The 12056-nt window shown below is 40.8% G+C and overlaps 1 pseudogene; it reads left to right on the top strand.

The window, feature by feature from the left end:
• The first annotated feature begins 9110 nt into the window (after positions 1 to 9110).
• LOC100963620 overlaps positions 9111 to 12056 on the top strand; it is a 12241-nt pseudogene continuing 9295 nt past the window's right edge.

Raw genomic sequence — 12056 nt, 5'->3', positions numbered from 1 at the left:
CACAGGTGCCAAGCCAGCATATGTCTTTCAAAAAATAATGTGATTACCTAATCTTCAAAACATCTTATTACTAAAAAATGCTAACAATCACCTGAGCTTTCAATGAGTCATAAACTTTTTGCTGGTGGAGGGTCCTACTTGAATGTTGTTGACTGCCGACAGATCAGGATGGTGGTTGCTGAAGGCTGGGGTGGCAGTGTCTTGTGTAGAACAATAATGAAGTTTTTGACACTGATTGACCTTTCCTTTCATGAAAGACTTATCTGTGGCATGCAATGCTATTTAATAGTGTTTTATCCACAATAGAACTTCTGTCATAATTGGAGTTGACCTTCTCCAACTCAGCTCCTGCTTTATCAAGTGAGTTTATGTAATAATCAAAATCTTTTGTTGTCATGTCGGCAATAACATAGCATCTTCACCAGGAGTAGTTTTCATTTCAGGTAACCATTTTCTTTGCAATTCCTCAACCATTCATGTTTTATCATGAGATCGCAGCACTTCAGTCACATCTCAGGACTCCACTCCTAGTCCTCTTGTTCTTTCCACCACACCTGTGGTTACTTCTTCCACTGAAGTCTTGAACCCCTCAAAGTCATCCATGAGGGTTGGCATTAACTTCTTCCAGACTCCTGTTAATGTTGGTATTTTGACCTCCTCCATGAATCATGAGTGTTCTCAATGGCATCTAGAGCCTTTCCAGAAGATTTTCAATTGACTTTGCCCAGATGCATCAGAGGAATCACCGTTTATAGCAGCTACTGCCTGATAGCTTCCTCTTAAATAATAAGACTTGAAAATAAAATTACTCCTTGACCAGAGGTTGCAGAAGGGATGTTGTGTAGCCAGCATGAAAACAACCTTCATCTCCTGGTACATCAGCAGCTAAATGTGTTATCAATGAGCAGTAACTTTTTTTTTAAGAGACAGAGTCTCAAGCTATTGCTCTGGATAGAGTGCCATGGTGTCATAGCTCACAGCAACCTCCAACTCTTGGGCTCAAGTGATCTTCTTGCCTCAGCTTTTTCTATTTTTAGTAGAGACAGGGGGGTCTTAATTTGGGCCAGGCTAGCCTCAAACACGTGAGCTCAAGCTATCCACCCACCTCGGCCTCCCAGAGTGCTGGGATTACAGGCACAAGCCATCATGTCTAGCCAGCAGTAACATTTTGAAAGACATATTTTTTTTTCCCTGAGCAGTAGGTCTCAAAAGTAAACTGAAAATATTCAGTAAACCCTGTCATCCAGGCTTTGTTTTTCCAATGATTGAGCACAGATAGAGTAGATTTAGCATAATTCTTAAGAGCACTAGGATTTTTGTAATGGTATGAGCACGGGCTTCAACTTAAAGTCACCAGTTTCATTAGCTCCTAATGAGAGAATTGGCCTGTCCTTTCAAGTTTTCAAGCCAGTCATTTACTTCTTCATAGCTGAAAAAATCCTAGATGGAATCTTCCTGCAACAGAAGGCTATTTTGTCAACATCGAAAATCTACTGTTTGGTGTATTGCCTTAGTTCCTGACCTTGGTTAAAACCTGGATAACTTGCTACAGCTTCCACAGCGGCAGGCACAGCTTCACCTTGCACTTTCCCCTTAGGACACAGTTTCTTTCCTTAAACATCATGAGCCAACCTCTGCTAGGTCCTAACTTTTCTTCTGCAGTTTCTCCACCCCTCTCACAGCATTGAAGAAGAGTTAGGGCCTTGCTCTGGATTGGGTTTTAAGAGAATGCTTTGGCTGGTTTAAGCGTCTATTCAGACCCCAAACTTTCCCCATAGCAGCAATAAGGCTGTTTCACTTTCTTATCTGTTCGCTGGAGAAGCACTTTTATTTTCCTTCAAGAACTTTTACTTTGCATTCACAAATTGGCTAACTGTGCCAGAGGGCAAGCTTTTAGCCGGTCTCAGCTTTTGACATGCTGTCCTTGCTGAGTTCAATCACTTGTAGTTTTTGACTTAAAGTGACTTAAATATGCAACACTTCCTTTCACTTGAAGACTTAGAGGCCATTGTAGAGTTAGGATTTGGCCTCATTATAATATTGCTGGGTCTCAAGGAATAGGAAACCCCAGAGAAGGAGAGGGATAGGGGAATAGCAGTCAGAACAACATCTGTCAATTAAGTTCACCCTCTTTTGTGAGCATGGTTCATGGTGCCTCCAAACAATTACGATATCAACATCAGAGATCACTGACCCCGGGTCACCATAACAGATGTAATAATAATGAAAAGGTTTGACACAGAGACACGAACTGAGCACGTGCAGTTAGAAAATGGCACTGATAGAAATGTCTGATGTAGGGTTGCCACAAATTTTCAATTTGTGAAAAATTCAGTATCTGCTTTTTTTTTTTTTCATTTTAGCAGTGTTTAATGAAAGTTGCATATGAGAGTATTTTGTGCCTGCATCTTCTCAATTGTTTCTTCCTTGTACTTGCCCTTTTCCTTTCCTACTTGGTGAGATTTGGCTTTTTGTTCAAGGATCTTTTTGCAGTCTTTGTCCAGTTTAAGCCTAGTAGTAACGGCCTTGCTGGGGTGAACACCCACAGGGACAGTTGTGCCATTAGCCTTTTCCCGCTGCACCCGCTCAATGTAGATGACATGGTTCTTCCTGTAAACCTGGACTACTTTACCAATCTGCTGACTTTATAATGCCCCCGGACAACCTGAACTTCACCATCCTTTCAGATGGGCATGGATCGAACATTGTACTTCTGTCTCAGCCCTTTGGAAAGAGGGGAAGAGATGATCTTCCTGCGAATGTGGGAAGGTGCACTAAAATGTCTTTTGCGGTTCTTGCTTGGGTCCGAAGTCACAAAGGGATTGAACTTCCTTTTGGTTGCTAAGAAATCCTCACCCGCTGCCTCTCCCTCAGTATCTGCTTTTAAGTACAATAAAGCGCAGTGCCATAAAGCAAGGTGTGCCTGTAGACGTTGACTTGTTTTTGCCTTCTCAGCTTTCCTTCCTTTGAGGACCCAGCTTCCCCTACTCTGTAAGCTACCAGGGTTTAAATCCCAGCTCTGACTAAACACAAGGCCACAAGGGTAGGTACATAACTGAGACAAGCCAATTAGTATCTCTATCCTACAATTTGAATTCTGAATGGAGATGCATCCCAGGACTCAAAAGCACCAGAGTCAAACATACTCAGCGGAATATCCTAAAGATACAGGAGGTTTAATATCTGTCAAACTGGGAACCTCTCTAGACTCTGTCGCTTCCAAAGGTTTGGGTTTCAGCTTTTCCTTTCATTCTGTGAATGACCTTGTTTCCATCCAACAAATTCCTTTGGGGAGTATTTATGTTAGCCAGAGCCAGTTTCTATTTCTTGCAGCCTAAGAACAACACCTGGTGTATTTAAATAGGTTCAGTAATTGCTCAGATCTCACAGCTACTAAGTGGCAAATTTGGAATTTCAACTCAGATCCTATGTGACTACAAAATTCTATGAGTAGACATTATATATGCTGATTCATTGACCCTGTTGTGTTTATCTCTTCGTTTTGATCATTCTTGTAGCAACAGGGCTGTGGCTTCTATTTTTCTACTAAATTTTGGCCAGGTTTTACTAGTACAACATATCAGTCAATGTCAGGGTTGTTTTGTTTCTTAATTTCCACCAGACAGCACATTGGTGATATTGGTCCTATAATTTGGACATGTTACTTTGCCCATCTGGGTGACTGCCTCCTCATCCACCTGGACATAAAAGAGGGGAAAAGCCACGTAATTGCAGCTGCCTTCCAAGGAGGGAGGATATTGTTAATTGGAGGGTCCTCTATTTGCTGAACAGGGGTGATAAGTGACACAGTCCAGTGAACTTGGAGTTGCTAAGACACATCTAAGCTGTCCAGAGACCTGAGGGAAGACGAAGCAGGAGCCTGGGGCTGGAGATGGGGGATACATGAGCCCAGTAGTTTTCAAACTTTTTTCACACTTGCATGTCAAAAGTTTTTTGAATGTGCAGTCCCCAATAAAGTACATTATTTTTGTAAATGGTAAATATTTGCTACTAAACCATTGTCACGTGTTATACATGCAAAAAGTAGAATGTAAAAGGAGACATTACGGAATGCAAACATAAGTTATAAATCATATTCCTACATCTGTGTGGTTATTTTGTGCACCTGCTAGGGTATCCATACCTACTTTAGACACCATGGAATTAAGAGTTGAGAGAGGGATCCCTGTAATATCTCCAGATACATTTATTTTGGACAATGACTTTCACTGAAGGACTTTTTGAGGTCCTCCCCTCCCCTGAGGTTTGCATGTAAAAATAGTGTTTATGTTAGTAATTTAGCACTTACCATATTACATTCATTAACTTATATATACATTCTCCATTGGATTGTGGGCTTCTTAAATGTACAGGCTGTGCCATGTTTTTGCATTCTTAGTGTATGGCTCTGACACAGCATGAGGCATCAGTAGGTGCTGAATAAATAATTGTTTAATTTAATAGAACCCTGCTTTCCCTGTAATTTGTTTTCCAGAGTTGCCTGCCCAGGTACTCACTCCTCTTCCCACTGAGGGGCCCAGGCCACCACTGGGACAGTGGAGCTGGGGCTTTCTGAGCCTCGGTTGTTTGAAACTTCAAGCCCAGCAATTCTGCTCTTAGCCCAACCTTGCTGATCAACAGGAAATGATCAAACTAATGCAAAGATTTGCACATCAAGAAATTAGCCTTAGGCCTCAGAGAAGGAAATCAATTAAACACCAGTATCTTAAAAGCTATTTTTGCCATTAGATTACAATCTCTATTGGCTTCATAGGCAAGGTTTCCAATCCGGAAGGCCTTCCTGAGTTCACTGTGCAGTGGAAGAAACACTACTGTGTACCTCCAGGTTCTCGTGGTAACGATTCTGAAAGAAACCCACATAGCAGGAGGATCCCTCCCTGGCGAATTACATTTCCTGTGTCTGTAGCTCTTTGGTCTTGAAGCACTTATGTTTTGCAATCAAGATCTTTAATTTTGCTCAGGTCAGGAAATAGTGCATATGTTTCTTGGTTTCCCTAATCCCTTGACTATATAGTATTAGAGTTCACGGAGGCGGAGATTGCATCGCACATTTTTGTGAGATTATGCAATTCAGACTTCCCTGGCATCCCACAAGAAGCCTGGGAAAGCTCACAGTTTCAGTCTTTTCTTGTTCCCTGAGAAGGAAGTGGAATTCCATTCTTTTGTCCCCGATGCTTTCCCCCCACAGAGGAAAGAGTGTTGTACAAGAATAATTCAGAGAATTCAGAGAATAATGAAGTACTACATTCACATCCTTGAGGAAGGAAAAAATCAATCAGATTCCCAGGGCCAGGGAGGTTTAAACTGTCCACCTTCGAGGACTGTTTCCCCCTCACACATTTTCAAATGATGAAACAAATGAATCTCCAGCCACATCCCCTGTCTGGTGAATGAGGTGGCACAAACCCAGCAGGGAGGAAGAGAGGAAGACAAAGCGAATGGAGAGAAAATGAGGAGCTAAAAACATCAATAGTGCACCCTCCAGGGACTAGGTTATTTAACCTGTGATAGGGGCTGTTTCTTTGGAAATAAGATGTTAGCATTACATCCAGAAGGTTCTCTCATTGGAGCTAGAGACTTCAGGCAGGCACTCAAGGATTTGTTCAAGCCCCCTCTCCCTCTGCACAAATGCTGCCTCAGCTGTTTGTGGTGGGCACTTTGAGATGCAAATGAAATGTTGGTCGCTCACTAATCTCAGTCGCTATTCTAGTTGTTCCCCTGTCCAGGAAAGAATTGGCTAGAACACCAATACCACCCTGCAACAGGCAGCATCACATCTCCGTGCCCACTGAACTTAAAAAGAAAGAAAAATGTCTTGCTAGCATTTCCCCCTCCAACAGGGCCAATTAGTTACGGACTTTCTTTTGGCTCCCTGCTATTCAGTGAAAACCAACCAAATGGAAGCCCTGGCCCCTCCCTCCCTGATGTTCTCTAAGAAACTCACAACCCACAAACCAAGGGCTGTCTTTCCTAGGCAGACAGATTTTTCTCTCTGAATCTGTAAGTGCACACGAATGTTCCTGTAGTCAGGAATTTTTCACAGAAGCTATTGTATTTTGTCCTCCTGGAAGAGAAGAAAATCTTCACCCTAGTTACATTTTGAAATTCTCTCCTTGGCTTGGGTTTGGTTCTGATCGTGGGCAAATTTGCAACCTGAGATTGAGAGGTCTGCAGGGCTGTCCGCAAAATAATATGGCTTCTGTGTGAAGGGGTGGCAGCCCATACAAAGAGTGTGGCCTATCTTATCTGTTCTGGCTGCCAACTTTTAAAAAAAGCAATTTAAATGTTTTCCCCCCGAATATATGCTAATTGAAAAAAACGTATATAAATAGACAAGCTGAATAAAAGTTCAAAAAGGATTGGCCATAATTCCACTCCGTAAAGGTAACCACTATTCACACTTGATGTATATATCTTGCTTGTCTTTTTTCTACCCGTGAATTTTCTTTTTGACTAAAATGTACTATAAAAATGTGCTGTTATATACTGCTTTTATGCTAAACAAAATATTATATATATTTTTCATATCAGATATTTTTCTGAAAATTCATTTATGAAGGGTTTTTTATGTGTTTGTTTTACCTCAGATATATCATAATTTACTTAACCAATCCCCCAGTTGGAGGACATTGGCATTTATTTTCTACTGGGAAAAATTCTTTGGGTAGAATCTGTATACTTAACAAATGTATGGCTAGGTGCGGTGGCTCATGCCTGTAATCCTAGGATTGCCACTCTGGGAAGCCGAGGTGGGGGGATTGCTTGAGCTCAGGAGTTCAAGACCAGCCTGAGCAAGAACGAGACTCTACTAAAAATAGGAAAAAAACCCAGCTGGGTGTCATGACTGGCATCTGTAGTCCAGCTAGTTGGGAGGTTAAGGTAAGAAGATCCTTAAGTCCAAGAGTTTGAGGTGGCTATGAGCTCAAAGAGTGCTACAGCACTCTACTCAGGGCAGCAGAGTGAGACTATGTCTCAAAAAAAAAAAAAAAATGTATGATAACTTTCTGGAGGCCAGTATTCTAGAATACTATTCCAAAGGTAAACAAAATGTTAAGTCTTTTTATTCATCACCAAATTGCTTTCAAAAGATTATACCAATTTACAAGACCACCAGCTATGTATAAAATAATTTTTAATCTCTCGCATTTTGATAGGCACTCTTTAAATATATCCAATTATTGCTTTAGTCTGCATTTATTTAAGTAGGTAATGTGCAAAGCATTATTTCTTTTTATTGTCCATTTGTAGCGCCTCTTCTCTGAATACTCTATTTTGTGAATATTTTTACCGAGAGCCATCAGATAGACAACATGAGAGGAATTTACTAATGAGAACTGAGTATTTTTCCTATTGGTGTGTCAGAACTCTTTACATGTTATATTCTGGAAGGCAGTCCTCCAGATGTTACAATTCTTTTTTGTTAGTTTGATGTCTGACTTTCAATATTGTTGACTGCATGGGGCATATGCTCTAATTTTTCTCTTTTATACACTTACTAAAATGTTTGGAAGTACAGAGAAGCAGTAAGATCAATGTACTATAGTCCCCTAAATATCACCAGCCAGAGATACCCAAGACATGGAGAATTTTTTACTGTTACTATAAATCAAACCATTTAATATTTTCTTTTACAGTTTTTATCTTTCCTGTTATTCTTAGAAAAATCTTTCTTACTCTATAATCACCTGCATTGTCTTCTATTCCTTTTTTTTTTTATCAACATACAAATCTTTAATTCATCTGTAATCGTTTTGGTATATGATATAAGATAAAGATGAAGGATGTACCTTGATATCTTTCTTTTTTTTTTTTTTTTGAGACAGAGTCTTACTTTGTCACCTTTGGTAGAATGCTGTGGCATCACAGCTCACAGTAACTTCAAACTCTAGGGCTTAAGTGATTCTCTTGCCTTAGCCTCCCAAATAGCTGGGACTACAGGCACCCGCCACAACACCCGGCTATTTTTAGAGACAAGCTCTCACTCTTGCTCAGGCTGGTCTTGAACTTGTGAGCTCAAGTGATCTGCCTGCCTCAGTCTCCCAGAGTGCTACAGGCATGAGCCACCACACCCAGCCTTGATATCTTTCCAAATTCTCTTCTGACCAGTATATTTCTGCCTAAAAAATCTAGATACATATTCTTCTTTCTGATACATGTGGAAGAGTCAATAGAAGAAACTGTGAGTGAGCCAAGTAGTTCTACAAAAGAAAGTAACACTACTGACAACAATAAAGACAGGTCAGCATGACAGGTAACATAATAACAAGGTCGAACAGGGAGGGGTCCAGCAAGGTGCGGTGCAATGATGGAATATCTAGAGAGGTCAGAGGTGAGCTGGCTCTTTGCACTCTATTTCTAGCCTTGACTTTCTCTCTACTACCACCTACTACCCCCTGCTGCCCTCTCCTGGGAGGTAAAAACACAGGTCTACTCATTAAGAGGCGATGGAATTAAGGCATAATGAAATATGTGGACCAAAGTGGGAAATCCAGTGAGCAGGACTTGATGGACATGATATTGGAAAGTTGAGATACCTGGTAGCCATCAACCCACCTTTCTCCTCTTTGCCATCTTGGGATGATAGAGTAAAATGTATGGCTTTATGTACATGGAAGATTATTTGTGGCTTTAATATTAAATAACTCCCCTATCACTACTTCTAATTATGCAAGAGTTACATAGTGTTAAGATTTAGCTTAAATTATATGCTCTACTTTGCCTGGCCCTTCCATGCCTCTGTCAGAATAGCCTAGCTTAGATTAGCTCCCTGCTACATAGCGTAGTGCATCCAGGCAAACTGACTTCTCCTCTGTGTCTCATTAACCCACTATCTGATCAGGGCAAAGACAGATGTTCATAAACCTATTTTACTGTTTGTACAAAACAGCTTTTCTGGACCAGATCTTAGAAAACGCTTCCCAACATCCCTCCACTGAGTGCTCTCCTGTTTAGTTGGCTACTGTGAGCACTGCTAGCCCCAGGCTGTTTCATTAGAGGGTCCTGTCCAGTCTCCCTCAGCTGGATAGAGCTCTCCACCTCTGCTCCTGGCTTCCCGTCTGGACTACAGTGCTAATGCTCTGACCTAGGCCATGAGCTCTCAGGCTGCAGGCTCCTTGCCTCTTCACCACCCCAGCCTTCTGGGAGCCGAGACTGGATGCCAACACTCATCTTCACTCTCTGTTTGTCTGTTACTGCTGCGGACATTTGCAAGTAAGTTGAAATAAGATTTTGAGTTTCCTTTTATCTCTACAGAAATTGACAACATGTCTTCAAAATGCTTAATAAGTTTTTTCTCCCAAGTCTTCTGGCTGACTCCTGTTCTTGGATTTGAGGTGTGCTCCTAATCGCTCTCGGAAGCACTTGGACCTGGCTGCTCTGTCAGCCTCAATCGACTGTCTTCCTGTCTTCTTTTTCTTACTTGGAGATCTTCTAAGCTCTTGAGGAGATAAGTGATTTTTGATTGAAAACTGAACTTTTTCTTTTCTTTTACACAAATACGTGCCATTGTGTTAAAAAATAAACATTTTGAATAAAAGTAGAGATTGTCCTCTAGGCCTTTTCTGAGACTACCCCAGGGGAGAGGGAAGATAGCTCAGTACCACTCAGAAGGAATGAAAGTTCCAGCTCCCTCTGAGACCTTCTCAGATGTGATCCTTCTTTAGGGAGGGGAATAGTTGGAGCACCCCATTATAGCCTGTGAAGATGGAAATCCGGGCTCCCTACTTGGCCTCTGCTGGCATACTAGCATAGAGCTAGTTGTTTTCTGTGGTGTTGGTTTTTAGAGAATAAAATTATTCTCTAAGTCTTCCGTCTTCCTAGGCTGCCCATTTCCTGGTCCTTTGGCTCATGAGTTACGGCTTTTGGGTTTTGTCTATGCCTGTTAGCATTTCTAGATTACCAGCTTCTCCCACCCAAATCTGGGATATCTGAGGCAAAAAGAAAACACAGAATTAGCACTGTGCCGTTCCTAAGGTCTTGAAGTCCTCAGCCATTCTGCCCTCCCCAGATTGCTCAGAGTCATCGTATGTTTGTTTTATGTGTACTGCTCAGTGTTCTCTTTATACTTAGTGGGATGCACCAGAAAGTATGTTTACTCTCTTCTTATTATTCCCTTTTATCTTAAAAAAAAAGAACAAAAACACACACAAATGCACACATGTATGTCAACCACACACACTCACACAGATGTATTTTAACTTCCTACTGTGACAACACCAAAGCCTGTGCTGTTTGTATCTAGTTTAATTTGTCTTGATATTTAAGTAAATATAAATAGTGTATATTCAGAAATATTCTCATCATCAAGACTCAGAATCAGCTAAATGTGGATTATCACTCTCTTTCAACATCTAATTAGGCTTGTCACTGTCAGTCTTTTCTTGGTTATAAATCGTCAGTACTTCTTATAATTTATAATGAAAGGCAGGGCGCTTCTCCCTGATGCCAGCAATTCTGAGCAATATGAAAGCAACTCTGAATTCTCATATAAAACTTACATGAAATATCCAGGTGTGTGTGTGTACACATGTATCTGTTTGTACACACAGGTATACATATATGTATATATACTTACTGATAACAAATGTTATCAGTTAACAAAGTCATAGCAAATTTGCATATCATTTTAGGAAGAATCTGTATCGTTATGGAAATGAAATTGAGAAATAAAATGTAAAGATGTCAAAGCATATTTGATCAAAATAAAGCTTACCTGGAGAAACAGCTCAAGTAGCAAAATACATACCACATTGAGGTCAGGGACCTGGATTTGCTATTAGAATCTCATTTAAATGTGTTTGAATTAACCAGTTGTTGGATTGAACTGATGGAGTTGGCTTTTATGTCTCCCAGGATTCGGGGAGTGAGGGGGGTGGGGAAAATGCCAGTAGGCAGAGACACAGCTGTAAAGAAATGGTAACAGCAAGCTTATGTCCACACAGAAACTTGTCCACAAATGTTCCCAGCAGCGTATTCATAACAGCCAAGATGTTGAAACAACCCAAGTGCACATTCACTGACAAACAGGTACACAACTATCTATTCAATGGAACGTTATCCACCCACAGAAAACAATGAAATGCTCATATATACTTGTGCAACAACAACATGGACAGACCTAGGAACATGCTGAGTGAAGGAAACCAGTCACAAAAGCCCAAATATTCTATGATTCCCTTCATGTAAAATGTCCAGACGAGGGAAATCAATAAGGCCAGAGAGTAGATTAGTGGTTATTTAGGGCTGAAGGTTGGGGGGTTGGCAACTAAGGGGTTGTTGAAACTAGAAAGCGTTTCCTTTTAAGGTAGAGAAAATGTTCTAAAAATTGACTGTATTAATGGTTAAGCATATCTGTGAATTTACTAAAAAACACTGAATTGTACACTTCAGATGAGTAAATTGTATATTATGTGAATTACATCTCAATAAAGCTACTGTTAAGCTGAAATTGTAACAGCAGGCACATTGAGAAATATAACTCAGTCTCATTCTAACAGTACACTGGTTTGTACTATAGCTTATCAGAGGTTCTCAACCTGCGGGTCGCCACCCACACGAACTGTACTAAAGGGCCGCAGCATTAGGAAGGCTGAGAACCACTGGCTTAGATGCTCAGCTATCTTTGGTGTGGAAACACAGATCACTTCAAAATGTTGGACAACAGTTCAAAAACATTGCTGTTTGGTTCTAAAAAACATGACAGTGAATTTTTGAGGTAGCTGATTCTCTTTTCTAATTATGTTTTGCCTAGATGAACAATATACCTGTATAATAAAGTTACTTTCCTTTGGTTCATAGGAAGAGGCACAGAGAGATGGGCAAGAAATTTTCTAAATGGAAAGTGAGCCAGGGGTTAAATGTGCTTTAAGAAATCCACAAAGAGGAAGAGCAATATACGAATAATGGATGGTTGAGCACACATGTGCACATGCACACCAGAGCACACATATACACTAGAGCACACATACACACATGCACACCAGAGCACACATACACACTAGAGCACACATACACACATGCACACCAGAGCACACATA

Source organism: Otolemur garnettii, unplaced genomic scaffold, assembly GCF_000181295.1.
Source record: "Otolemur garnettii isolate 467f Iridium unplaced genomic scaffold, OtoGar3 scaffold00045, whole genome shotgun sequence".
NCBI classification, from domain to species: domain Eukaryota; kingdom Metazoa; phylum Chordata; class Mammalia; order Primates; family Galagidae; genus Otolemur; species Otolemur garnettii.
The sequence above is the reverse complement of the archived record's forward strand: the minus strand, read 5'-3'. Positions and strand labels throughout refer to the sequence as shown.